The sequence below is a fragment of the Mirounga angustirostris genome, unplaced genomic scaffold (genome assembly GCF_029215605.1).
Source record: "Mirounga angustirostris isolate CCGP_5_RB_7025 unplaced genomic scaffold, mMirAng1.0.hap1 SCAF_2, whole genome shotgun sequence".
Classification (NCBI taxonomy): Eukaryota; Metazoa; Chordata; class Mammalia; order Carnivora; family Phocidae; genus Mirounga; species Mirounga angustirostris.
Window position 1 is genome coordinate 123,849,352 of NW_026991710.1, and position 27,912 is coordinate 123,877,263.

General features: G+C 41.7%; 1 protein-coding gene across 7 annotated transcripts in view; it reads left to right on the forward strand.

Annotated features, from left to right (window-relative positions):
* ARHGAP10 (Rho GTPase activating protein 10) overlaps positions 1-27,912 on the forward strand; it is a 316,951-nt gene that overhangs the window by 10,864 nt on the left and 278,175 nt on the right. Inside the window, exon 2 of one of the 7 annotated variants that reach the window (XM_045880330.3) lies at positions 5,638-5,671. The exons of the other annotated variants lie outside the window; for them this stretch is intronic. The gene's annotated coding sequence lies outside the window, so the exon portion shown is untranslated. The remainder of the gene's footprint in view (positions 1-5,637; positions 5,672-27,912) is intronic. 7 annotated transcript variants of the gene reach the window in all.

A 27,912-nucleotide genomic window follows, 5' to 3' on the forward strand; every position in this document is an offset into this window, starting at 1 on the left:
TAGTTTTATTTCCCTAAATGTTGCTAGAATTGGTTAATTATTTCCAAAGCACTTAGAAAACTGATTCATAATGACCCCTGAATGTGTTTGCTAAGCATAGACAAAAAATTAAAAATCTATTCACAGTCATCATTCTAATAACCTCATTTATGACAGTGGGGAGGAAGTGTCATCCCAAGTCATTAAATGCCACCTATTGTGGGCAAGTTGCTAGAGGTTTAACAGTGAATAGGGACCCTGTGTATCTGTGCAGAAGTCAGAGTTCTAGTGGGGGAGATGGAAGATTGATTAAATGTTGTCATTCACTTTGTTGAGTAAGATTGGGATGCTGTGGCCCTAGTTAGCAGGACTAACTAGGGAGTCAGAGAAGACTTCAAGAGAGTAGCAACTTCTAAGCTGAGGCCACTGGGAAGGCTAGGAGCTTTCCATGCTGAGGGTAGGGAAGAAGCATTCTTCAAGCATGGTCAAATGCATGCAAGAGGACTGGAGGCCAGAGAGATCGTATGCTACACTGCTGGAGAACAGCTCTGGTGGGCTGGGAGTGAGGCAGGAGCAGAGTGAGAACAATGGGGCTGCAGAGTGGGCAGGTGCAGGGTTGGGAAGGGCCTGGTGAAGCCAGTTAAGGACTTCACACTTCACTGGAAGCACAGTAGGAAGTGATGGAAACATTGCCAGCAGGGGATTGGCATCATCGGAATTGCATTTTAGAACAATTTCTCTGGCAGGCAGCCATTGTGAGAGTGAATTTGAGGAAAGGGGACTTGGAGTTTCGGAGGTCACCCATCTAGGCCAGAGACTTTGGTAGCAGAAGAGGCAGATTCTCGAGGAGGAGAATACAGAGGCTGCAGGCTGTGGTGGGTGATTGGGTGTGGGGGTTGATGAAGGAGGCACCCAGGGTGATTCCTCAGTTCCTCCCCTGAGCAGTTGGGTGCTGTTCACTGAGGTAGTCCAGCTAGAGGAACAGGTTCTGTGGGAGAGAGGAGACATTTCTGAACTAGATATGTTGAGATTGAGGTGCTTCTCAGCTATCCAGTAGACACATTCAGTAGTTTGCTTTTTTTTTTATAAGTATGTATTTCAGGAACACGGAATGAAGCTGGAGGTGAAGATTCTGGAGACACAGCATATAGATAGGAAATGATACCGTGTAACAGTAGCAAACCTGCCCAGAGGAGGAATGTAAAGGGAGAAGGCAGGGAGGCTGGGCAAATCCTGGGGAATACTGCTTTAAAAATTTTTTATTTTTTTTTAAAGATTTTATTTATTAGAGAGAGAAAGTGAGAGAGAGAAAAAGAGTGACTGAGAGAGAGCTGGAGCAAGCAGGGGGAGGGACAGAGGGAGAAGCAGGCTTCCCGCTGAGCAGGGAGCCCAATGCAGGGCTCAATCAGCTGAAGGCAGACGCTTAACCGACTGAGCCACCCAGGCGCCCTGGGAATACAACTTCTAAAGGGTGGATAGAAGAAGAGCTTGAGAAGGAGGTTTGAGAGCAGTAACCATGGGGTGGGGAGGAGGGAGGAGATGGAAAATCTGGTGAGGGTTGCACAGGTCACGGAGAAAGGAGGAGAAAGGAGGAGGAGGAGACAAGGTCACGTTACAAAGAGAACCAGTACCGGCAGTACAAGTGACATTGCATTAAGACAGTGTCGTTGGTCAAACAGAAAGACTCTTAACCATAGAGAACAAACTAATGGTCGCCAGAGGGGAGGGGAGGGGGGATGGGAGAAATAGGTGACGGAGATTAAGAGTACATTTGTCCTTCTGAAAAACAAACTGAGGGTTCTAGAGGGGAGGCGGGTGGGAGGATGGGTTAGCCTGGTGGTGGGTTTTAAGGAGGGCACATTCTGCATGGAGCACTGGGTGTTATGCACAAACAATGAATCATGGAACACTTCATCTAAAACTAATGATGTAATGTATGGGGATTAACATAAGAATTAAAAAAAAAAAAAAGTACATTTGTCCTGAAGAACACTGAGTAATGTGTGGAAGTGTGGAATCACTGTATTGTACGCCTGAAACTAATACAACACTGTATGTTATACTGGGGAAAAAAAGGACCGCAACATTGGTAATAACTGGATTAGTTTACGGCACAGCAGGGATGAGACCCTGATTGCAGAGGGTTGAGAGGGAGGGTGTAAGGGAAATAAATGAACCTGTGGTATAGATAGCTCTCTGGAACTATTGGTTAATGGGTGAGATTTGAACATGCTGATGACGATATCCAACAGAGAGGAGGAGACTGAAGGTTCAGGGAATATTCCAGAGTACAAAGTACTTCTGAATATAGAAGATGGGATTCAGAGTCCAGGTGAAGGCAGGACACATCCTTCATCTATTTCAATACTAGAAGGGTGGAAAAGATGGGTGCAGACTCAGATAAATTTGTTGATTTGTGTCAGGACTTTGAGGAAATTATTACCAGTAGATTTATTTTCTCTGTGAGTTAGATGGCAAGATAGTTTCTAGTAGTTAATTGTGTTTTAATTTCCCCACCACCACATTCTTTCTCTGGTTAATAAATAATACATGGCTTGTAAGACTTTTGTTTCACAGTCTGTTTGAAATGGGGGATGGATGGAATCTAGATGTTAAACCGAGACTAGGTAATGGAAGGTGGATGGGGAGAAAAGGTAGGAATAAAATGTGTGGATAAACAGTCATCAAGACATTAACAAATGCCTCAATTCCAGACTTTTATTCTACTGGCACTTAAAGTTGAATACTTTATTCAGTCTTTAAACTTGTTTTTATTTTTTATTTATTTTTTATTTATTTTATTTATTTATTTTTTTTTTTTAAAGATTTTATTTATTTATTTGAGAGAGAGAATGAGATAGAGAGAGAGAGCATGAGACGGGGAAGGGTCAGAGAGAGAAGCAGACTCCCCGCTGAGCAGGGAGCCTGATGCGGGACTCGATCCCGGGACTCCAGGATCATGACCTGAGCCGAAGGCAGTCGCTTAACCAACTGAGCCACCCAGGCGCCCTGTTTTTTTTTTTTAAAGTAGTAAATGAAAATACCTTTTTTTTCCTCCCCCATGGAGTGACACTGCTGATTTTTCTCTTTTATCTCTGTGGAATCATGCTGGTTGTCTTTAGATGCCTACAGAGAAGAAAATGCCTCTGGCAATGTCTGGGAAGAGACTCTAGGACTTTAGATTTTTGCCTTTTGTCCAAGAGAGGAGGAGGAATAGAACCTGTAAGAGTTTAAAATGTAATTATCAGCGATCTAAAAAGATCTTTTCATCCTCTTTTCTAGCTATCTGCTTAGGTTCTAATAAGTTCAAGAAATGATTCTAGAAGAAAGAATTGCTTACGATGACTAACTCTTCAGATGCAGTGGTGTGCAGATGGCACCCCTCTTTCTTTAGCCCTGGGTGCACTGAGTGTAGACACACTGTGCGTCTGGAGGTGAGGTGTGGAGGCTCTCAGGGTCTACAAAGGGAGGGACTCTAGGACTTTAGTGCAGAAGTTCATTGCTGGTGTCCCTAGAACTAGAGTTGGTGGTCTCTTTTTGTGGAAGGTGTAGGATAGGGTTCAAAATCTGAATCCTTTTTTCTTTTTTTTTTTTTTAAACATTTTATTTATTAGAGCTCGAACATGAGTGGGGGAGGGGCAGAGGGAGAGGGACAAGCAGACTCCCGGCTGAGCAGGGAGCCCAACACGGGGTTGGATCCCAGGACCCTGAGATCATGACCTGAGCTGCAGTTAGATGCTTAACCAACTGAACCACCCAGGTGCTCATGAACCCTTTTTCTTTCTTGACAGCTCAAATTTTTGACATAAAACATGCTGTATATCCTCATTCATTTCTTTCAGTTGCAAGTGAGAGAAATCCAGTTTAAAGTAGTTGAAGCAAAGAAGAGATTTCTGGGCTCACATGAGTGAAGTCTGAGGAATGGGGCTTGCTTTAGGTGTACCTGAATCCAGGGGTCCAGCAATGTCATCAGGTCACTCTTTGTATCTCGGGCATTTCCCTCAGTTGGCTTGACCCTCAGATGGGCACTCTTGCATGGTGCTGATAGCTTAAGGCTATCTTTCTTATTGCTCTGGGAATTCGAGAGAACAGTGATTCCTTTTCCGTAGAGGACTTGTTCTCAAATGGGTGAATTTGATCCACCTGGAGACATGTTTGGTTGTCCTAATTGGAAGGTGCTACTGGCTTCTAGTGGGTAGAGGCCAGTGATGGTGTGCTGCTGAATGTCCTGCAATGCGCAGGACAGCCCCCTACAACGAAGAATGGTCCAGCTTAAAGTTAATTGTGCTGAGGCTGAGAAACCCTGCCTTCGAGGTAGGGATCAAGATATTTTTGTGAAAATAAAATTATGCCAGAGCAACAGGGATAAACTGGGATTGTCCTGGGAAAAACCTGGACATGTGGTTACCTTCCCTAAAGGCCCTATCAGTCCTGGGTCACTTGCCCAGCCTGGACCTGCCGCTGAGCACGGCAGATGGTATACTTGGGCCAGCTGAATCACGTGCCTGCCACTGGGGTGAAGAAGCAGGCAGTAATTGCTTTACCAGAATGCTAAGGTTCATAGCAAAGGGATTTGTAGAATGTAGAAAAAGAAGGAGATTGCTGATCTGTAAGAGAACTTACATTTTTTTTTTATTAAAGATTTTATTTATTTATTTGACAGAGAGAGACACAGCGAGAGAGGGAACACAAGCAGGGGGAGTGGGAGAGGGAGAAGCAGGCTTCCCGCCGAGCGGGGAGCCCGATGCGGGGCTCGAACCCAGGACCCTGGGATCATGACCTGAGCTGAAGGCAGACGCTTAACGACTGAGCCACCCAGGCGCCCCGAGAACTCACATTTTTGAAAACGACTTTTAGACCTGTTTTGATCTGGGCCTCGGGGCTTCATGGGGCAAATGAAGACTGTGAGAAGATAGTAAGTCAGAATAAGTTTGTTCTTGGAGCACCTGGTGGCTCAGGTGGGTAGGCGTCTGACTTTTGGTTTCTGCTCAGGTTGTGATCTCAGGGTCATGGGATCGAGCCCTGCCTCGGGCTCTGTGCTTGGCGGGGAGTTGGCTTGGGACTCTCTCCCTCTCCCTTTGCCCCTCCCCCTGCTCTCTTTCTCTCTCAAATAAATAAATGAAAAAAAAAAAAAGTTTGGGGCACCTGGGCGGCTCAGTCATTAAGTGTCTGCCTTCGGCTCAGGTCATGATCCTGGGGTCCTGGGATCGAGCCCCGCATCGGGCTCCCTGCTCAGCCTGCCGCCCCCCCTGCTTGTACGAGCGCGCTGTCTCTCTCTCGCTCTCTCTGTCTGTATGTCAAATAAGTAAATAAAATCTTAAAAAAAAAGATATATGATTAAAAAAATTAAGTTTGCCATCTATTTTTCCCATTGCTTGGTTGATTCCTTTTAAGCAAACTTGAGAAGGGCAAGAGAGACGAGAGGTAGAAATGAAGTGCAGCTTGCCTGGATACAAGGTTAAGGTTGTTGATGCAGTGGGGTAGTTGGTCTGTGCCTTCCTGTATTTAACCTCTAAAGTACCGTGTGATTGCGACACTTTCTTTTTAAATAATAGTTTAATTTGTGATAGTCCAAGAAAATATTTAAAAAATTAAATAGTGATTTGCTGGCTTAATTTAAATTTCTCACACTGATACAGTGCTTCTGTTTACTTTTAGAGAAATAAAGTATTGCTAAGAAAAGCTGATGTTGGTGAGTATAATTCATCTCACACAGTAGATTGAGCAATTTTACATTCTTTTTTCCTTTTAAGGAAAGAAAACTTTTCTTGAACAGAAATTAGAGCAGGTGTTTTTTCTTTCTGTTTGTGTATATTCCAGCCTTAATTTTAAGTTTGAAATCAATTGAGGTAATCCTGTAAGCATCTGGAAAAGTTTATTATAAAAAAATAAGTTTATTTTCTTCTGAATTTTATGATAGTCTCTGGAAATATTTCCCTTCTCTCCATCTTATTGTGTATGCTGGATAGTATTTAAAGCAAAGATTTGAAAGTAGGTAAATGACCTATTTGGACTATTTTCTTTTCATTGCTAGTCTAGGGGAATTGTAATAGTTAAATTACACATTTATGATGTGAACTCTGAAATCTTTGAGATTTGACTGTATATCTTGATATTTTCTAAAAGGCTTATATGGCTATGCAAAATTGTTGATGAGCAGTCCTACATCCAGAAACCGGATGTATCACTTAACCACAGTTAACAGTTTTTTGTTTGCTTTAAGATGGTTCACTGCCTTTTGGCAGTATCTACCAGAGTGCCTGCAGTACTGATTTATCTTGACAATCATGGAACAGAAGGGTTTAAAAAGTGCTTCTTTGTCCAGAGAACAAAGAGGCAACTTTGTAAAGACCTTTAAGTTTTGTGACTTTGAAGTTTTCATTTCAAAAGTGTTAAAGCTGAATGTGTAGTTTTGAGTAAATGTACTTCCTCAGTTCAATGTATGTGACGGGCGAGAACAAAATAGAAAGGAACAGGGAGAGAGTGGGTTCCATGGTGGAAGCTAGAGCACCAGTGAGCATTTGATCTTTGGAAGGTGTTGGAGGGCACCGTAGAATGATGCATGCCAGATTTTGATGTGTTTAATGAATGTGTACCAAAACTCAGAATTTACATTAGGAAGGAAGGTTGGAATGGAATTAATATATAATCAACTCTGTGGGCTTCCATTATGTGTGTATATATAGTCTAATCATAGTTTAGATGTCACTAAACTGTGTTTATTATTTAAGAGGGATCAGTGATGATTCCTTTAAAATGAATAGTCATCTCCCAACCTGTTTTTGCTATGTGTATGTGAATATCCATTTTTATCTGTTGGATTTGTTTAAATGAAGGTGCATATAAGATATCTTCAATTTAAACCAGCAATGAGTAGGTTACTGTTGCTTTAAGTTGGAGATACTAGATTTTGTTTTAATTTGCTTCATAATTATCAGTTGAGCTGTTAGAAAATAATATCTGAGATGTACTAAAACATATTTCTAAGTTTACTGAGAGTAATGATAATGATGGTTGTTCTGGTAGTAGCAGATAGTAGGTTTTTATTTTTTAGCACTTACTGTATGAGCATGTAAGCCTTTCACATGAATTAGCATTTACTTCTCACAGTCTTGTTTGGTGCTCATTCTTAGATCTAATACCATTTTGCAACTTAGGAACCTGGGTTTAGATAGGTTGAGTTACTTGCCCAAGGGCACTTAGCCAGAAAGCTGTGTGGCACCTGCCAGGTACACACTATTTCTGAAGCCTGTGGTTTTCAGAACATGCATTATTGCCGTTGATATAGTATTTCACAAGTCTTATTTACAGTATTATCTTGTAAAGACATGGGGGGGGCAGTTATGTCTGCAAAGCACACTTCAGGAAGTTAAAAAAATTTCTGTGAAGGTGATAGAAACTTCCTTTAAGCTATTAAAAGTCACGGGAAAGAAGATCATTTTCAGGGGCTCTGGAATAGTGGCCATACTCTTCTACTTGTATTACAAAAAGTGAAAAAGCTTACTGGTGTTGACTTTTTAACCAAAGCAGAATTTAAAAAGTAATGTTATAGTTAGTGATCCAAAGGGTGTGTGGGTTTGATGTATACCACTGTTGCCATTTTCAGCTTCCCCCTCTTATCATGACAAGCCTGTAGGAGTTCTTCCCTTAAAGGGAAAGAAATACTTTGTTTTGTGAAATGGATGCTTTACTGTTAATGCCAGTTTGGACCCTTGCTGAAACTTGTTGCTATTTCATGCCCCAAATTGTATTGCCATCTTATTTTCTTCACAAGTAATGGCCATTTCTTTTCTTTCTGGGTGCAGTTTCATTCTTTTTGGTGCGGTATTTTGAATGTATTTACCCTGAAATAGATTTTCTCCTCGTTCATCTAGGAGGAACTTGCTACCCAGAAGTTTAAGAATTTTGTCTAGAGTCATAGACAGTATTAAGGAGACATTGTAGTTAATTTGAAAATATTTTGGGGCTTTTTAATAAATCTTGAGCTTAGTGAATTTCAATTTCCATATAGAAAGCTAGAATTAAAGTCCTGGTCTTCTAATACCTGCCACGGAGCTGGAAGGAATGCCCAACTCTTGTATTCTACAGATGAGGAAACATGTTCTGAGTGGCCCCCTTAGATACCTGCTTTGTCCTCTCTGTTTCTTGAAGTTCATTTATAATGTTGAGTTTACATGGTAGTAATTTTTTTTTATTTGCAGTATTAATGAACGAGTAAATCTGGAAGTCGTATTTAAAGGGAGATTTTTTTCCCTTTTTGAAACTATTTTCATGATGCTTAATGTCATATTCATATATGTTGAAATTTAGATGTGGATGAGAGTGAGCAAATTTTGAGACTTAACCATTTAATTTACACAAGTGAAAGCCCTTCCTCCTGATGCTTCATTTAAAATTGAAGTAGAGAAATTAATGAATAAAGATGATGTGTCTTGTGGTTGGGGTTTCCATTCATCTGCTACTGCTGGTCCTAATAAAGACTGAACATTCCTATAAAAGCTTTGCCCCTCACCTTGCTCACATTCTAGATTCCAGTAAACTCTCCTTGAGGGTGGTTTCTCCTTGCGGTCCTCCACTAGCACCTAGAACAGTACCTGGTTCTTAGGTCTTAGATTACTTAGATTACTATGCTTGAGTAAATGCCTGTCTGGCTCCTGCGATGTTGGAAGTTCTTGAATTCTGGAGAGGTTAGGTGACACCATTAAAGACACAGATACGAATGTGAGAATCCAGGCCCTTTCATTCCCTTCCTGTTCCTGAGCCTCTGATGTGAGGCAGAAGTTTCTTTTGTAACTTTGTATTGTATTGCTGTCCCAGCTCCTCTGCAAATTTCCACTGAGTACTTTGTATTTTAGGAAAACAGGAAAATCATAATGCTCAGGAGGTGGAAGCTACTACATTCTGGTTAGAAAGTTGTTTTGGCTTTCAGTTGATAAATGTTTGGAGCGCAAGGACGGGCCTAGGGGGAGTTAGGGCACCGTTGGGATAGCATGCCAATTCTTCTGAGGGCCCCAAACTGCCTTGGGATGCAGAGAAAGTTCAGGATGGTTCTTGTCAGAAGTGTATTTCTTTTGGTTGACTTTCTATTGTCATTTCTTAGCGATTGTTTCTATTTAATATGCTGAAAGTTGTATACAATTTTTTGTTGCTGTTTTAGTCTGTTTCCACATAGAGATAAACAGTCTGGGTGAATTTTCATTGTTACACATGAGTGAAAGTAGGGTATTAGTGTTTAATTTGTTTCATATAATGAAAACTAACAGGAAAAAAGACAAAAAGTAGCAATTTTGCTGCACAGTTAAGTTGTATATTCTTTTATTTGATTTATAATAGAACAAGTTTCCTGAAAAATATTAAAATCCTTTAAAAAAATGATAGCTTTAAAAAATTCCCAAGCAGTCCACAATTATGTGGTCAATTAATCTTTGACAAAGCAGGAAGGAATATCTAATGGGAGAGACACCTGGGTGGCTCAGTTGGTTAAGAGTCCGACTCTTGATTTCAGCTCAGGTCGTGATCTCAGGGTTGTGAGATTGAGCCCTGCCCTCCATTGGGCTCTTTGCTCAGCGTGGAGTCTGCTTATCCTTTTCCCTTTGCTCCTCCCCCTGCTCATGCTCTTTCTCAAATGAATAAATAAATAAATAAATAATTTTTTTTAAAGAATATCCAATGGGAAAAGACAATCTCTTCAACAAATGGTGTTGGGAAAATTGGACAACAACATGCAAAAGAATGAAACTGGACCACTTTCTTACACCATACACAAAAGTAAAATAAAAATGGACTAAAGACCTAAATGTGAGACCTGAAACCATAAAAATTCTAGAAGAGAGCACAGGCAGTAATTTTTCTGATGTCAGTTGTGGCAGCTTTTTTTCTAGATATGTCCCTGATGCAAGGTAAATAAAAGCAAAAATAAACTATTGGGACTACATCAAAATAAAAAGTTTCCACACAGCAAAGGAAACCATCCACAAAACTAAAAAGCAGCCTACTGAGCGGGAGAAGATATTTGCAAATGAAATATCTGATAAAAGGTTAGTATCCAAAATATATAGACTTATAAAAATCATTTAAAAAATGTGCAGTAGAAGTGAGGACATTTCTCCAAAGAAGACATCTGGATGGCCAACAGACACAAAAAGATGCTCAACATTATTGATTATCAGGAAAATGCAAATCAAAAGCACAATGAGATAACACATCACACCTGTCAGAATGGCTAAAATAAAAAAACACAAGAAACAACAAGTATTGCAAGGCTGTGGAGAAGAAGGACCCCTCTTGCACTGTTGGTGGGAATGCAAACTAGTGTAGCTGGTCTGGAAAACAGTATGGAGTTTCCTCAAAAAGTTAAAAATGGAACTAGCCTACCACCTAGTAATCACACTGCTTGGTATTTACCCAAAGAATACAAAAACACTCGTTCAAAGGCATATACGTACCCCAGTGTTTATAGCAGCATTGTTTACAATAGCCAAACTATGGAAGCAGCCCAAGTGTCTATCGATAGATGAATGTAGAAAAAAGATATGGTATATATATACAATGGAATATTAATCAGCCATAAAAAAGAACAAAATCTTGCCATTTGCAATGACATGGTTGGAGCTAGAGAGTATAATGCTAAGTGAAATAAGTCAGAGAAAGACAGATAACATATGATTTAACTCATGTGGAATTTAAGAAATGAAACAAACAAGCAAAGGGGAAAAAAAAAAGACCAAGAAACAGACTCTTACTTATAGAGAACAAACTGATGGTTACGGGGGGAGGGGGAGGTGGATAGGGGGGATGGATGAAATAGACGATGGGGATTAAGGAGTGCACTTGTCGTGCTGAGTACTGGGTGATTAAAAGAAAAACTTAAAAAAAATTTCCCAAACAGTAATGATAAAATACAAGCAAACCTATTATTTAAGCAAAACCAAAACTATGATATTAGAAGTACTTGTTATTTTAAGAACAGACTGTCATATTTTTCCTTGTGAAAATATTTTCTTACAGAACTAGTTCTTGTGAAACTTAGTCTGGACCTTCTGTGTTCACAGCATCACTTCTCATCTAATTTCTCCTAGAAAATTGTAAGGCATTTCATCCCGTGTAATCCCTGTAAAGAGGAAGGGAGCCTAGCTATAGGAATATCAGTGCTATGTTATCAAAAAGAAAGAAATGGCTCATTTTGAAAACATTATCATCATTCGCAAGCTGCTGATAATGGTATTTTAAGGAGTAGCTTTACTTTTGGTCTTAAAAACATAGTAAATAGGGGCACCTGGGTGGCTCAGATGGTTGGGCGTCTGCCTTCGGCTCAGGTCATGATCCCAGGGTCCTGGGATCGAGTCCCGCATCGGGCTCTCTGCTCCTTGGGAGCCTGCTTCTCCCTCTGCCTCTCTCTCTCTCTGTCTCTCATGAATAAATAAATAAAAATCTTTAAAAAAAAAAAAAAAAAAAAAAAAAAAAAAAAAAAAAAAAAAAAAAAAAAAACATAGTAAATAGATACTGCCCTCTTGTCCTTCTCTTGCCCTTATATAGTGCGGGTGATACTCTTCTGTTTGTCTCTTTTATTTATTATTATTTTTTATTATTATTTTTTTAATGATTTTTATTTATTTATTTGACAGAGAGAGACACAGCGAGAGAGGGAACACAAGTAAGGGGAGTGGGAGAGGGAGAAGCAGGCTTCCCGCGGAGCAGGGAGCCCGATGCGGGGCTTGATCCCAGGACCCTGGGACCATGACCTGAGCCGAAGGCAGACGCTTAACGGCTGAGCCACCCAGGCGCCCCTCTGTTTGTCTCTTTTAGAAGCTAGACTATCACTAAAGAAGGTAGGGATGTGCATAGTACATTGTGAGTCAGCCTCTGTGACTGCTCTCTATTTTGTCTTTGGTTTATTTTGCTGTGTTTATCCCGTATGTCTTGAGGAGCAATGTATCAGTCACAGCTGGTTGCATGCAACAGTAGAGAGATCTTGATCGAGTTGTTCATTTTTTTTCTTTTCTTTCATAGTGAGTCAATAGTAGGTGGTTGCTGGCTGGTTGTCAAGGCTGAGGGTTCTACATATTTCTTGGCCTTTTCCTCATGGTTGCAATGTGGCCCAGCCATTACACCCTCTTTCTAGGGCAACAGGAAGAGGAAGAAGTAGTAAGGAGGAAAAGTCTGTATCAAAGGCTTTCCCAGGAATCGTCCATCAGCTTATGCTTATATCCCATTGGCCTCAGTTTTCACGTGGCCTCCCTTCGCTGCAGGAGGCTTGGGAAAGAGTTGTTCATGGTCCAGCCTTCATTGTAGAGGAAGGGGAAGGAAGAGAAGATTGGAATGGCTGTTGAATGAAACAACTTCTGGACCTCCCAAAAACAGTTTAGGATCTTTATAGTGTTTCTGCACTTAACCTCAGCTAATCAACAGGTCTTCACTGAGCACTGTTAATGTGAACTCTGTTTTTACGGGCGTTAGTGAACAAGAGAGCTGCAAAAATATAATGGGTTGTCGTATTAGAATTTATAGTCCAATTATGGAAATAAAAAACATGAGACAAAGGTTCAGTGGAATTAAGTGCTGTGTTTTCTCACCAGATTTTAAGAAGAGGGGCCTTCATGCATACATGGTATAATTAAAAAGGCTCCATATAGAAGGTAGAGTTGGCTGAGGATGGGCTGATGGGAGGAATAGAAATTTCTGGGGAGGGGGAACAGCTTGAATTCCCAAGGTAATCTAGGCTATAATGGAAAATATTAGGGCCTATCAGAAGGATGAGTGTGGAAATAAGTTCTGCCCTGAAACAGAACTGGGGAGTTGTTGTGGTTTGGGAGTAGGAAATATGAAGATATGCTGTTTAAAGGGAAACTAATTAGGTACTCCTTTGTGGAGCAGGGAGAGCCTAGGGCCAGAGAAGCCTGTGGAGGGCTATCCTGCTCACTTTGAGGACAGGGGCTGTGGTCCAGGTTGGTGGCAGAGCAGTTGGAGGGAGATAGCGTGCCAGAAGGAAATGAGTGATGCCTAAGGAAAGTTAGCAGGACTCCGGGGCTTCTAAGATTTACTGAAAAATCTAAATCAAAGCTAATGTTTTCAGCTTGGTGCACTAGGAGAACAATGGAGACCAGAACCAGAAAGTTCACGGGGAGCACAGGGCCATCCAGGTTGAGCTAAAGGCTTTGTGACCCAGCTGGTCTTTGAAGTCTAGGCTGCTCTGTGTCCACCATCTTGACATCCCTTTACCTGCTTCCATCTGTGTAGTGCCCACAGCTTTTGTTTGTTCATAGTTTCTGCATCCTTCCAATTTTGGCTTACTCGTGGGCTGCTTCTCTAAGTGTGCTAGCAGTCTCACTGTCCTCTACTATGCATCTGGGTAATTTCCATATTCTTAAGTCCGCTTCTTAAGAGAATCTAGTTGGCCCAGCTAATTACCATTGCCCTTGTTTGGGGAGGGGTTGTCTGGCTCAGCTCTTGGGAGGTCACTAACCCACCTGTCGGTTGTCTGCTTTTGGATCTGGTGCCTGCCCCTGTCCAGCCAGCTGTAACCTGTGATACAGAACAGGTTTGCCCAAGATTGCCACCTCACCACGGCCCGGAAGAGGAGGGGTGGGCTGATTGAGGGGCAGGCACGATTGTTTAGTTATGTGCATAACTAGTATATGCGCCATAGCTTGCTTTGCATTTTCTAGTCCTTTCTTTATGCAGAGGAGCTATTTTCTGTCTCGCTCTAGAGAATGTGGTGCAGTTACATGTGCATCAACCTTCGGCTGATACTTTTTATTTGGTATTTTTTAACCACTTTATTGAGATCTAATCTATACACCATATGAGTCACCCATTTAAAGTGTACAATTTGGTGGCCTTTAATAAGTTCACATATAGGTGTAGCCACCTCCACAATCAGTTTTAGAATATTTCATCACCCCAAAAAGAAGCCCTGGACCCTGTGGGCTATGTTTTTTTTGTGGCTGATCATGTGTAACGTGCTTCTACACTTCAGCAGGTTTCAAGGTGAGGTGTTTCTGACCACAGTGTTTCATTTGGCACCCCTTCCTCCTCCTTTCTCCCCCTTACCTGCCAATGACACGCCACAGCCTTCATCACCTGCTATCTTTTATGTTTTTGTGTATCTGTCTTAATGTCTGCTTTTCTTGGAATGCAAGCTTTGTGGCAGTGTCTTTTGTCTGACTTAAAATATCTAGTATGTAGTAGGTATTTAGATATTTGCTAAATGCATTCTTAAGCTTCCTGCTACCAGTGTGATGGTCTCAGCTCCTTATTTTTCACAAGAACCGGAGGAGGAGGTAATTATATCAGGTCCTAGTACCTGTCCAGTTGGCATGAAATTTTACAGATGACAGTATGGAGATCTGGAGAGCTTAATACTTTGTCCAGATTCACAAGCTTTCTTCTTGGTAGGGTTGGGGGTAGAATCCAGCTCACTCGAGGCTTGGGCTAGTTCTTCAACATAAAGAGTTTGTTCTGTCTGTCCCCCTGGTGCATTCTTGGCCTTCCAAGGGACTCAGTGTGTCAGAGAAACCCAGAGGTTCTTTGTTGCTGATTTCAGCCTTTACTCATTTTGACCCCTCCCATATTCCCTCTTGTTTTGAACAGCTGTCCCTCCATCCCTACCCTAATTCATTGTATTATCTCTCTCCCTCTCTCTCTCTCCCCCTCCTCTCTCTTCCCCCACCTCTCTCTCTCTCTCTTTTTATTTTTTTTCCCCCAGACAGGGTTCCTTTAGAGACTTTCTTCTTTTCCCCAAAATTCTCCCCCTGGAAGTTCCCTGTTCTGTCCCTTTTATGATCAATAACTTAAAAAGACAATATAAGGAAAAGATCTATTAATTTGCTGACTCGATTATCTGAGGGCCAGTTAATTAGTTGGTGGTACAGAACTAGGCAAAGAAAAGATTTCCTCATTCGTGACCAGTTTCCTGAGGTCCCAATTAAAGGGGGATTGTGTTAGTCTCTTCTGGGGGTGGTAGGAATGCCCTGCTGCTGTGCGGGGTGGGGGGTAGGGGGGACTCAGGGCTGGGAAATGGGACCCCTGGGTGGACACTGTGGATGGGAACAAAATCCTAGGTGGGAACTGAAGAACCTCCACCTGAGAACTGGAAGGGAACTGTTTATGGGCAATAATTTCCGAGAGGCAGTTTATTTGATAAAGTTACATAACCCTCTTTATAGCAGCCCGGAGTTAAAATTGTTTAAAGCTGTCAAAGCCTTCTCTAGGGCTTCCCCCTTGTCATAGTCATTTCTTCACCGGCCACAAGTCCGTCTCATGTGTGTTTTGTGTTTGTAGGTGGCTGCTTTGGCACTTTTTGGGTGGGTGTGGCAACAGCATTCAATTCAAACCACATGCGTCTGCTGCAATACACAGTGGTTCCTCTCTGATTAAAAACCTGGGGTTTGGATTTGTTTCCTCTCCTCTCCAGGGCAGTAGCAGGAGTCTTTTTTTTTTTTTTTTAAGATTTTATTTATTTGACAGAGAGAGACACAGCGAGAGAGGGAACACAAGCAGGGGGAGTGGGAGAGGGAAAAGCAGGCTTCCCGCTGAGCAGGGAGCCCGATGAGGGGCTCGATCCCAGGACCCTGGGATCATGACCTGAGCCGAAGGCAGACGCTTAACCACTGAGCCACCCAGGTGCCTCCAGCAGGAGTCTTTTATGAGTGGAAGGAAGGCTTTTAGCGGGGACCTAGCCATTACATCAGGCATTTACATTTATCCACTTTAAAATATAATTGTATGCAATTCTGCAACCAAACAAGAGCCAATGGCCTGTATTGGAAGATTTGTCCATTCATAGTATGTGGGCTAGTTAACCTTGCACCGTACTGGACTCTTCTTAAGGTTTTGTGCTGATGGGTGCTAAGCAACTTCCAAGGTGATTTTAAGAAGGCTTTGCTAGGACCAAAGAAGGAAAATAAGGCTAAAGGAATTGAGTTAAATGAGCGACCATTTGCTTTAGCTGTTCTGAGCAGCATCTGTATGTTGCGTTCTTTCTCCTGACTCTGGTTTTCATGCTCATGCCTAGATCAGAAACTGCAGATTCTCCACCACCAGACACTTACCCCTTTTGAAATATAAATATATCAATTAATATGTTATTATCTTGTAGCAGATTACAGTCTTTAGCATTGGTATTTTTTCTTCCAGCTTATTGAGCTATAATTGACAAAATTGTAAGATATTTAAAGTGTACAGCATGATTCGATATATGTGTACATCATTCCCCACCCCCCCCAAGCACTGACGTAGTTGAGGCAGATACAGAATGGTAGTCTGGTAGGGGCATAAGAAAAGGAAAATGAGTGAGATAGCCAAACAAAGAAATGATTTATTTTTTCATGACCAAGTGGACTGGGGTAGGGCAGATTGTTACTAATCAAAGATTAGTTGTTGCTACTCACCCACTGTCTGCCCTATTTGCTGGCAATTATGAATGATAACAGATTTCAACAATTGAGGTGAGACATAAACTGTGACAGGACACAAATAGAAGGAAAGTAAAATAAGAGTGAGTAAATCAACTAATGATACAATGTAAAAACAAAAGACCCATAGTAAGTATGTATAAGATTCATTGCAAGACAGATGTTATACAAGTGTTTCTCCATTCTCATTATGCACTAGCATAAAATGGGAAACTTTTGAAAAATGCTGATGCCTTAAAAAATGATTGAGTGATTTTATTCTGCTTGCTTTGGGATGAAGGCTGGGCGCTGGTGTTTTTGAGAGCTCCTTAGGTGCTTCTTAGTGTAGCCAGGGTTGAGAATAACTGGTATAGATGTGAATTAAGACTTACATAGGGAGTGATTATTGAACTTTGGTGGGAGTCAGACTCACCTAGGGTGCTCTTTAAAAATGTAGTTTCCTGGGGTGCCTGGGTGGCTCAGTCAGTTAAGCATCTGTCTTTGGCTCAGGTCGTGATCCCAGGGTCCTGGGATTGAGCCCCACATTGGGCTCCCTGCTCAGCGGTGTATCTGCTTCTCCCTCTCCTTGTGCCCCGCCCCCACTCGTGCTCATGCTCTCTTTCTCTCTCTCAAATAAATAAATAAAATCTTAAATGTAGTTTCCTGGTCTCCACTCAAGTTCTCTCTGGAGTATGAGACAGTATCTTGGGCTACACTTTGAGAAACATTATGTTGGTATAGATTATTGGATAATAAGATTACTGGGCACGGGGTTGGACAGATTTCTTGTAAAGTGGGACATGAGCAAGTGTCTGAGTAACGTATAGGGCTCAGAAGAACAAAGGGTGGGAAAGTAGAAGGTATATTTGGGGGCATTGACAGAGTCGGTTTTGGTGAGGGAGTAATAGGAGGGGAGGTTGGAAGGTAGAGGGACTGCTGTACCACTTTATGGAGCTTACGTTTTGCATTTTTAGGCTTGGAGACTTGAGTTTGCAGAGCCTGGCCTTAGCTAGTCCTGTGTAAGCTAGGTCAGTAAACAACACACAGGATAGGCGTCCTTAACACTATAGGAAGTGATTGTTGTATGAGAGGTGACTTGGGAATTTCCCATTGGCTCCCTGCAGTAATAAAATAGTGACACTGAGCTAAAAAACCTCTAAATTTGGAATAAATTAATCCAGCAAACATTTGTTAGGAGCCTTTTATTTTTAAAGATTTTATTTATTCATTTGAAACAGAGAGATACATAGAGAGAGAGAGCATGAGCAGGGGGGAGGCAGAGGCAGAGGGAGAAGCAGACTCCCCACTGAGCAGGGAGGCCGATGCGGGGCTCTATCCCAGCACGCCGGGATCGTGACCTGAGCTGAAGGCAGACGCTAAACATCTTAGCCACCCAGGTGCCCGCTAGGAGCCTTTTCTACGACCAGTGTGCTGAGGACCTATAGGTTATTTTTATTTTTATTTTTTTATTTTATTTTTTAAAGATTTTATTTATTTATTTGACAGAGAAAGACAACAAGAGAGGGAACACAAGCAGAGGGAGTGTGGGAGGGAGAAGCAGGCTTCCAGCAGAGCAGGGAGCCCGATGCGGGGCTCGATCCCAGGACCCCAGGATCATGACCTGAGCCGAAGGCAGACACTTAACGGCTGAGCCACCCAGGCGCCCTGGACCTATAGGTTATTTTTAAATAACATCTTAGAATGCTTTGTTGGTAACACACTTATATAAATTCTGCAGACTCACCAGACATGAGCCCATCAGACTAGGGAGAAAAATAGCAACTGTGACTTTCATTTGTGCATAGATTCTAATAACATGGTCAGGACTTACTGGAAATGTTTTAATCAGGACAGCTTGCAGTGTTTTTGATGATCTTGATTTGACAAATATAATTGTTTTGTGTTGGAAATATTACCAGAATACTGCTGGAAGACTGTTCATTGGGAGTATTTTAAAAATATATTTTGGCACAGAAACCTCTGACTATCGAGTACAAGCAAAAGCTGTCTTTCCACAAAAATGCACAGATACATATACTCTTGCTTATAATTTAGGGCTCTTAAATGCTGTGAGGTCAGTTTATAACCCATGTAGGTATTCACAGACTCCAAGTTAACACTTGGATTATGGAATTACTCTGATGTCACAGACATTTTGGGGGAGTGGAGAAATACAGGTGTTCATGGACATTTTCAGTTTTTTTAATTGTTAGCCACGACACTTCATGATGTGTAATTCAGCATCTGTTTAGCAAATGCTTTTGAATGAAGTTTGCATAAGCCACAGCCAAAGTATTTCCATATGATAATGCTGTAATTAAGTGCACTTTGGAACAAGGGCATGTGTGTATGTGTATGTGTGTATTTCAGTATGCCACACCCATTTGCACTCTGGACAGGCTGCAGAGAATTGGGTATGTCTATTGTTGTTAGGTCTCCTGAAGTAAAACACAAGATAGGATTTAATCCAGCAGTCCCCAGTGTGTTTTCTGGGGGAATGCTACTTCTGATAGAAGCTCCATGAAAACAGTCTCAGAAGATAGAGTCCTTCTGTAACACATGACATATTCTATCCTGTCTTAGAGATACACTACACATGTGATTATATTAAAAGAAGTCTGGCAATAAAGAAACCTGTTTAGCTTTGCTTAAACCCACTGATTCTTAAGTTTATTTAACCAGGACTTCTCTTCTCAAAACAGTCTTTAACCTCTCAAAGATAAATATTGTGAAATATTAATTTCCTTCACTGTCATCAAAGTTGGCTGCATGAAATATAAGTGAAGCCTTAATGTGTGTGAGCTGCAGAATTTGCTTTTTTAGAAAACCCACGTGGAGAGAATTATGTCAGCACTCTGAGTGAGAACTTAGTCTCACTGCAGATCTAGGGTCAGAATTTTGAAAGGCATTCTGAGATGACTGCCTAGACAGTACCTTTTAAAAATGGCCATATTTGTGGGGTGCCTGGGTGGCTCAGAGGTTAAGTGTCTGACTCTTATTTTGGCTCAGGTCCTGATCTCAGGGTTGTGAGATCAAGCCCTGCTGTGAGCTCCATGCTCAGCAGGGAGTCTGCTTGAGATTCTCTCTCCCTCTCCCTCTTCTCCCACTTGTGTGCACTCACTCTCTCTCAATAAATAAAATCTTCAAACAAAAGGAATGGCCATACTTTTATAAAAAGACAGAATTTATCAAGATATTATCGAGAATCATGTTGAAAATAAAACAGAAAACTTTTATAGTTTTCTTCCACTAACCCATGCCTTTTGCTCAACTGAAGTCCTTTCCCCAATATAAATTGCAAATTTGAAAATAATAACTGATAGGGGTGGAGAATCAGGGAATACCATATTTGAATGATCAAGGAAACGGTTCTTAAATAACAGCACAGATAAATTAGAGTGTTTTATGTGTGAAGGAGCAAAGATTTTGATTATAGAATTATGAAGGATATTATATATGAATATACTAGGGAGTAACCATCCCCCCCAACCCCTGACATAAGTCTAAAGGCATGAAAATTATATTGTAGTTAATGGATTATTCTTTAATAGTTTATTGGTTAACTATTTCAGGATGATTTTCAAATATTTAATTGATTTAGATCATGTATCAGACACTGAATAAACATCTGTAATTGACTGGCCAGTAATCTAGCTGCTGAATATTCAGGAATGGTTACGATATCCCGAATATTCAGGAGCCTCTCCTGCCATTGAGAGGCTCATAATTTTGGTGGGAATTGCTTTCCCACTGACATAATTTTCCGCTGGGTGGCATCTTTTTCCTCTCTGGGCTTTCTCTCCTGTGCAATCCTTCCCCCCGCGCCCCCCCCATTATTGCCACTTACTGTTGCTAGCCTAATCTCAAGCTGAATGAATCGTGGACCTGAGCATGGTACTACTTATATTGCTTTATTACATTGTGAAACACTTCCTGATAAGAACATTAGAAGTGGTTTTGAGTGTCTGGAAACCTTGTAAACCTACTGCCAAATAATCCTGAAGAATCCACTGTTACCGTCAGTGTAAAGATTTGTTAGTGACTTATTTGCCAATTCCTTATTCCTATCCCACCTTTCTCCTTAGTTAAGAAAAAGTTATCGATGTTTTGGACTTAGTGAATTTTACTTAATTTTCCCAGGAATAAGAGACTTTAGCATATTCTCATAATAAAATTGTTTATTCTAAGAATCTTCTCTGCCAAAATTTTCCATTTTTTTTCAAAAACATATTTTTGTCAGCTACTAAGTAGAAATGAATGATAGAAACTCTAGAAATTGCAAGAGTTTGATATCACCTTTGCTGTTTTTGAAAGTTTTGATATAAATGCTTAACTACTCAAAAATGGGAAGGGGATGAATTACACAGTGGTGATATGCATATCCATATTCTTCAGGTAGCACCGATCTGTTTCGGTGATGAGGCGTTTTCTCACCATGTAGAGTAGAGTAGTTCTGGTCTTTAGGGAAGTTACTCAGTAAATGTTCTTGAGGAAGGAGGGAAAAATGAAAGTTATCTATTTTGGCCCATAATTTTAAACTTAAGGTAAACCCCTAATTAGAAAATAAGTGTAAATTTTATAGGCATCTAGGTTCTTATATGTCCCTGTTCTGTGTTGTTTTCTTCATAATATGGACAATAAAAATAAACCATGCATCAAAACTTCATTTCAAATAGGAGTCACAGTGCTTTATGTACATCGCAAATTCCCTATTAGCTAACATTCTGCTACCATGGAATTTCCATATATTAAGAGGTTCTTTCTGCAGCAATGATTAATACTTGTAATGATTACCCTGAGGATCCACAAAATCCTCTTGAGTCATCAAAGATTATATTCAGTATAGCTTCAATGTCACATACTTATTGTCTTCTAATTGTTTGAAAATTAAGAATCTATTTGTGATTTTTTTTTTCCCTCTTGGTTGAATGCCCCATTTCCTGATCATTTCACATAAGAAGCTGTAGGATGCTATCGGAAATCTGTTTTTCTTTGCTACCCTAGTTTAAAAACCAGTGGCTGGAGTTAAGAAATGTGTTATGGAGCTTCAGAGATGAGCCTGCAGTGACTTCTACCTTCTCTAACCATGGAATATGGAGTATTGCTTTGGACTAAGAATGATTAAAAAGAGGGGTATTGAAAAGTCATCCTACTGTTTATGCACATATTCCAGGTAACAACAGAAGGGCCCAAGGAAAGCAGGGACAAAAGAGTGTGATGAAGCTGTCCCCTTTGATCACAGAGATGTAAGTGTGCGTTCATAGACCAGCTGTTCCTCCCTAGCCTGTCACCACTTCCTTGGGCCAGGTCATTATCAGGTATCACCTGTGCTACTTCATCAATCATGTAATTGGGACATTTACCTCAGTTCTGAACTTAGCCCCAATCTACTGAATCGCTGATACAGTAGTGTTTGTCTATCATGGCACTTAGGAATTAACCTCATCCAGTTATATTATAGCTTTATCCATGGATCCCACATTCCAGTTGATAGTCACTTGGTGTAAATAAGGAGTGGTCAGTATTTATTGAGCACTTACTTTGTGCCAGGCTATGTATTCAACCTGTAGAGAGTAGTTTGTGTTTTGACCTAGATTCAAATTCTACCTGTGTCACATACTGGCTATGTGATCTTGAGCAAGTTAGCCTCTCTTTCGGTGTCTTTTTCTGTTATAGCAGTTACGCTAATTTGCTAGGGTTGCCGTAGCAAAGTAGCAGGGATTGGGTGGCTGAAACAACATCAATTTATTTTCTCACAAGTCTGGAGCCTAGAAGTCCGAGATCAAGATATCTGCATGGTTTCCTCTGATGCCTCTTTTCCTGGCTTAGATGGCTGCCTTCTCCCTGTGTCTTCACGTGGTCTTCTTTTATGCATGTCTCTCTGTCCTAATCTTCTCTTACAAGGACAGCAGTCGTATTGGATTAGGGCCCATCCTAGTGACCTCATTTTAACTGAATTACTTTTTTTAAAAGACCCTATCTCCAGCCAAATACAATCACATTCTGAGGTGCTGGGAAGTAAGACACGTATGAATTTGGGGGGACATGATTCAGCAGCCCATAAGAGCCGTGAACGTAATATATGCTCAAATATAGTTGTACTGTTGTGAGGATTAAATGAAATAATATATGCAAAGGCCTGGCCTGAGTAGGAGCTTAGCGCATACTCAGCGTTAACCTACTCCTCGCTAGAGGTGGGATAGGATCTTGTTTTCTTTATGTTCCAGCCAAGTGTAAAAGTAAACATTGGTGGAATTGTGCTGTGAATATCTAGGTGTCTCTTTCCAGAGGCTTCCCATCTTCTTTACCCTCATTCATGCAACCAAATGAGTGATTTGTTTCAAAGCTGCTTGTGTTCTCTCTGCTTCTGCTCCCTGTCCATCAGGGCATCATCACTTTTCGAGTCCACGGGGCTTTCCTTCCAGTGGCAGGAATGTTAGGCTTCTCCCAAGAACCACAGTGCACCTTTGACTTCCTCTCCCTTGATTCTTTCAGTGTTTCCACCTGGCAGTAGTATGTTTCTACCATTGGACACTTCAGATGTCATGGTTTATGTTATTTAGACCTGTTCTTCCCCATCCCTCCCCCCGCCCCCCGGTTTCATGTAGCAGTACCCCCTCCCCACCGCAACCACAGTTCCACACACAGACCAGAGGTTTAAGGTGGGGTCGGATAGGTGAGTGAGGAAGCAGTGTGAGAGGAAAATGAGCACAGACTTGCAATGACTTACTGTTTTTGTTCAGACCAGTACCATGTGGCCTTGCCTCATGGTGAATGAGCATAATTCCTCGGAGAACATTCCCTTGAAGGATCATGTCTGACAAGGCATTAGCCAGTGTGTATCATCCAGAGAATTCCAAGTAAACACACATGAGTTTAAAATCCTAGGGTATAATTGGTCACAAAATCATTTCACTTGCTAACTTTCAGGATACACTATGTATTTTATAAGTGTTACTTAAAAATCTTTTACTGGCCTTTTCATTATTAACTATTGAGAAGTTTCCCCCCAGTGTTCTCTCAAGTTGAGAAGGTTTACTAAGTGTCGTTTTCCAACTGGAGCTTGGTTTCCTGGAAGCTATTCTTGGTGTGGTGGATGAGTACAGCTGTTCATATCTTAATATTTCAGTTTGAGTCACTGGGTGGGCGGAACTGATTAGAATTCCAAATGCAATACATATAGGCGGATAGGTGGAACTCTTTTGGAATTTACTAGGAGAGGTTTTTGACAGAAGTCCTACATTCTGGAGTTAAGTGGTAAAAAAACAAAAAAACACCACTTTAAGTACAAAGTATCTGAATAAATGTCTTATGCATTTTGTTTTAGTTTTCTTTTTTGGTTGGTGGCAGGGACATTTTTCTTTATATTAAGAAACAGTTAAAATATGTTGTCGAGACAGGATTCTTTGAAAATATTTAAAATAATATGCTTCCCTTCCAAAAAGATGCTTCTTTACTGTGGGTTAGCATGACCGTATTTTCATGAATGTTCATACGTGTGTTCAAGACATCATTTTTTCCTTTAAACACTTTATGAAGCTTTATCATAATTCCACTCAATTTACCACAAATTTGAATTTTGCTGTATCCCATACACCAGTTGGGAAGAAAAATTCTGTTTATTGAATGGCAAGTGGCTTTTGGGCTGGCTAATATAAACATCCCTTGGAATGTGAGCCAGTGTAACAAAGAGGGGCAGTGGAAAGCATCATATTTTAGGATTCCAACTGCCCAGTGACAGCTTGGGAAGCAGTGTTAGGTTTTCGAGTTTGTGTTAGGAATCAACCCCAACCCATATGTGGGCTTGAATGTTACGTTCTGAGTTATGACATAAACTGACATTGTAGTGTTTTCTAGGATGTGGTTTTCAGGGTTGCCATGATGTCATAAGGAAGGCTTGAAAAAACAGTGATTCACGGCTAAAGCTTAAAACAGTCTGTTAAAAAGCATGCACTCTCTCTAAAACAAGCCATAAATCAAAGTGGAGTAATAGGGAATCCCTACCGGGTAGAGAGAGAAAGAGGGTTCTTGGTTCTGCACCTCAGGTCTTCAGAATGTGAATCAACACAAGTAAGAAAGTGGACAGCTCTGAAAGATGCGTTTTAGAGCTCCTTGAAGCTCGTTTAAAGGGTTACTTCCTTTTCTCAGCCGTTTACTCCTTGATCAACTCCAGAGTGTAGCCTGAAATATGCTTTGAAGGCATCTGTGAAGCCGCACATCAGGTTAGGCACGCAGACGTGAGAACCCGATGGCCTGTGGGGTACACACCTTGGCCTGCCCTTCAAGCTGTGTGATCTTGGGCAAGTTACTGACCTCTCCGAGCCGCAGTTTCTGGCTATAAAATGGGCATGATAATAGCATTCATAGGGGAGTTATGAGAATGAACTGCATTAACATATGTAAGGCATTTAGGCTAGTGCCTGGCACCTGGCCAGCCCTGTCTAAGTGTTGACCGCTATTGTTATTTAGCACATATTAAAAACCCATACATGACCCTGAGCAGACCAGATTGATACCCAGCGGCATTGTTGTGCATTTCTGACCTCATCTGTCCCAAGTTCTCCAGTTAAACCCTACAGTTCCCCAGGCTAGGTAAGCATGAACTCTTATTCTTGGTGGAGTGTTCATGGAAGAATTTGTTTCTGCAGGTATTTGATGTTGTTTGACGGGTTTGGTTTGTGTGTAAGAGTGTAGGTGGTGCGCGTGACCTGGGCTTGTGTCTCTGGGGTTTAAAGTAGTCTTTAGGTGAGGGTTAGAATGGTGATTTTGAGATCAAAGTTTTCCTTATCTCTTTCTCTTGTTAGTGTTCTCCATTCTGTAACATACTTATTTTTAATTTTAAGTTTTTTTTTTAACCTTTAAACCCTCCTGATTGCCTGTGACTTTATTTTGTGGAATGGCGACCACCCGGGAGTTAGAGAGCTTGCTGCCTGTGTGTTGTGGGAGACTGTATAACCTTCACATAATGCTTTTACTCAGGCGCCTGTGTGTGATTAATTTTTTTTTTCCTTGGGCTTGAAGAGGCAGATATAAGATAAACATTTCGTGTTGCCTGAGCCCCGAGGGACTCAGAGTTGAGGTAAGCAGCATTTGCTCTGTGTCTTCTCCATGCTACTACTTTGCCGGAGCTCTTTCCCTGTTGATGGGCCTTACCTGCCCTCCGCATCCTCACCTGTGGAGCCCAGGTGTAAAGCTTGCATCCCGCCTCCGGGCCAGTCTGGAAATAAAAATAGAAATAAAGGGGGCTTTAGGTGGGTCCCTGCTGTTTGCTGCTTCTCCTTTGTCTCAGGCGGCTGGGGGTAGCCTCTCTGCAAGGGCCGAGCTGTGCAGATGGGAGGCTGCTGGACGAAAGCGGTACCTGTTGTCTCGGGGGCTGGCCCAGGGGCCAGCGGTGGTGAAGGCTTTTCCTCCGACTGGCATCAAGGTTCTGGCCTAACCCTTATTCCCATAGGTGCCCAATTGGCATAGTGTAACAAGGCCTGGTCGGAGAGAGAATGGTGATTATTGTTGGTACCCTTGGCTTTGTCAGAAGGCCATGGGAATATGGAAAGAACACAGGCTTTGTGGTCAGGCTGACATGGGTTTGAATTCTGCTGTGTTGCTCACTATATCATTACAAGTAAGTACCTCCCACCGACCCTCAGTTTCCTCCTCTGGAGCGTGGAGGTTCTCATTCTTCTTGCTCAGGGTTATGGAGTCAAGCAAAGTGCAGCACAGCAGGAGAGTGGCAGACGCTGATGGTAGAGCCCTTGCTGTGCGCCAGGTACTGTCCTCGGAGGTGACAGGTAATAAGTTACTCGGTCCTCTCCATGACGGCATCTCCATTTTGCACACTAGGAAACTGAGGCACAGAAAGGTTAAGCATGTTGAACATGTTGGTACTGAAATCCAGATTCGAATCCGGGAACTCAAAAGTTTGCTTCCGCAGTTACTCTGACGGATAACTTTTTGATGATTTCTAAGATGTGGTATTACAAAATATAGTTCCTTCTAAATTCTTAGTCTCTGCATAGCAGCTTATTGGCTGGTACCTGTACCTTTCGGGGACCTACCAGTGGGCAACACATATGACCTACTGATGAGAGAATTGTCCTTTTGCAGATGTTAGGAAGTTATAATGGTTGTTCTGGTTCAACGTGAAGTCTGTTTCTCCCCTCAGACACCACCTGTGGTACCTCCGCAGGCAGCAAGCAGGCTAGGAATTATTGTTCTAGAACTTTTGATGCATTTGTGAAAAAGAAAGTCTCTAGACCAGACCCTTGGGCTTCCCTGTGTATTGTTGCTTAATCCAAGTTGCCTGGGAGTTCTGCGGCGGCTGTTGAGGTAAGGTTTGATAGGGAGCGGCTGCGCATCAGAAGCTCACTCACTGGGACTTGCCGTGGAGCATAGACTGTGCCCTTAGCTGCTGTGAGGCCCAGATGACATGCTGTGCTTCATTCTGATCCTGCTGGAGTGTTGGGGACTTTTGCCAGGGCATGGTGAAAGCTTTAGGATAGGTTCTGTCTGACCACTAGTGTGGGCTGCCGTCACATGGAGGCTTTGGGGGTAGGTGTATGGCTATATTCGTCACTGACTAGTCCAGAAAAACTCCGGCTGTGCTTGACCTGGCAGCAGCAGAAAGTAATGTGAGGTGCTGGTCACTGTCACGATCAGTTTTCTTCATTTGGACTTGAGTATATATTCATGTTAAGCTGTTTTAAGATGGATGTGCCAGATCTGAGTTTCAGCTACATATCTATGTCTCGTCACCATTAAGAAGTTTGGTCTTCTTGCTGTGCCAACTGAATGAAGGTCTGTGTGGCCGAATAGAATTGTCTGCTTAGGGTGTGTTTTTCAGACGTGGCCTCATGTTGAACCCAAGGCTTGGAGATGTAGCCACTCTGTCAGGCAGATCTGTGAATCACACTGGGCTTCCAGGGTGATTCATGTGTGTGTCATTTCTGACTGTGTCTTTACCTCTGGCAGGGACAGCTTGTGCCTCTAAATAGTAATATGAAGTGTGGGAATGTACCCTGATTTTTATTACCTTGACTAACACTCTGTGTTACCCTATGGTACCTTATGGTACCATAAATGTTGTGTTTTTAATGACCTAACTTTCTAAAATCTAGATTCTGTTTCCTATACGTGGGGAGATGTCTTGAGAAATTGGAGCCCTAAAACGAGAAAGGAGTTTTGTAGGCCCAGCCTGTGTGTGGTTACCTTTCATCACAGTCTGTGTGTGGCACTAAACTAGATAATGTGAGAAACAGTCGGTCCTGCATCCTGTCCTCAAGTTGCTTGCTACTTAGGTGGAGATATAAGTGAGATTAAACACTACATAGGTTTGCAACAGGGAAGATCCTCTTAGAAATGTCTGTTAATATTGGCACCGAGAAGAACAAAATGATTTGAAATTGATAGATCCCTAGTCTCTGAGTCTAGTTTAGACAAGATTATTTTTTGTGAATTTCTTAAACTCTGAGATAGAGAAATGTTGGTGTTGTCTGTCATATGGCTGATGTTATATCATTCTTGATGGGAAATGGGTCTTTTTGTCCCT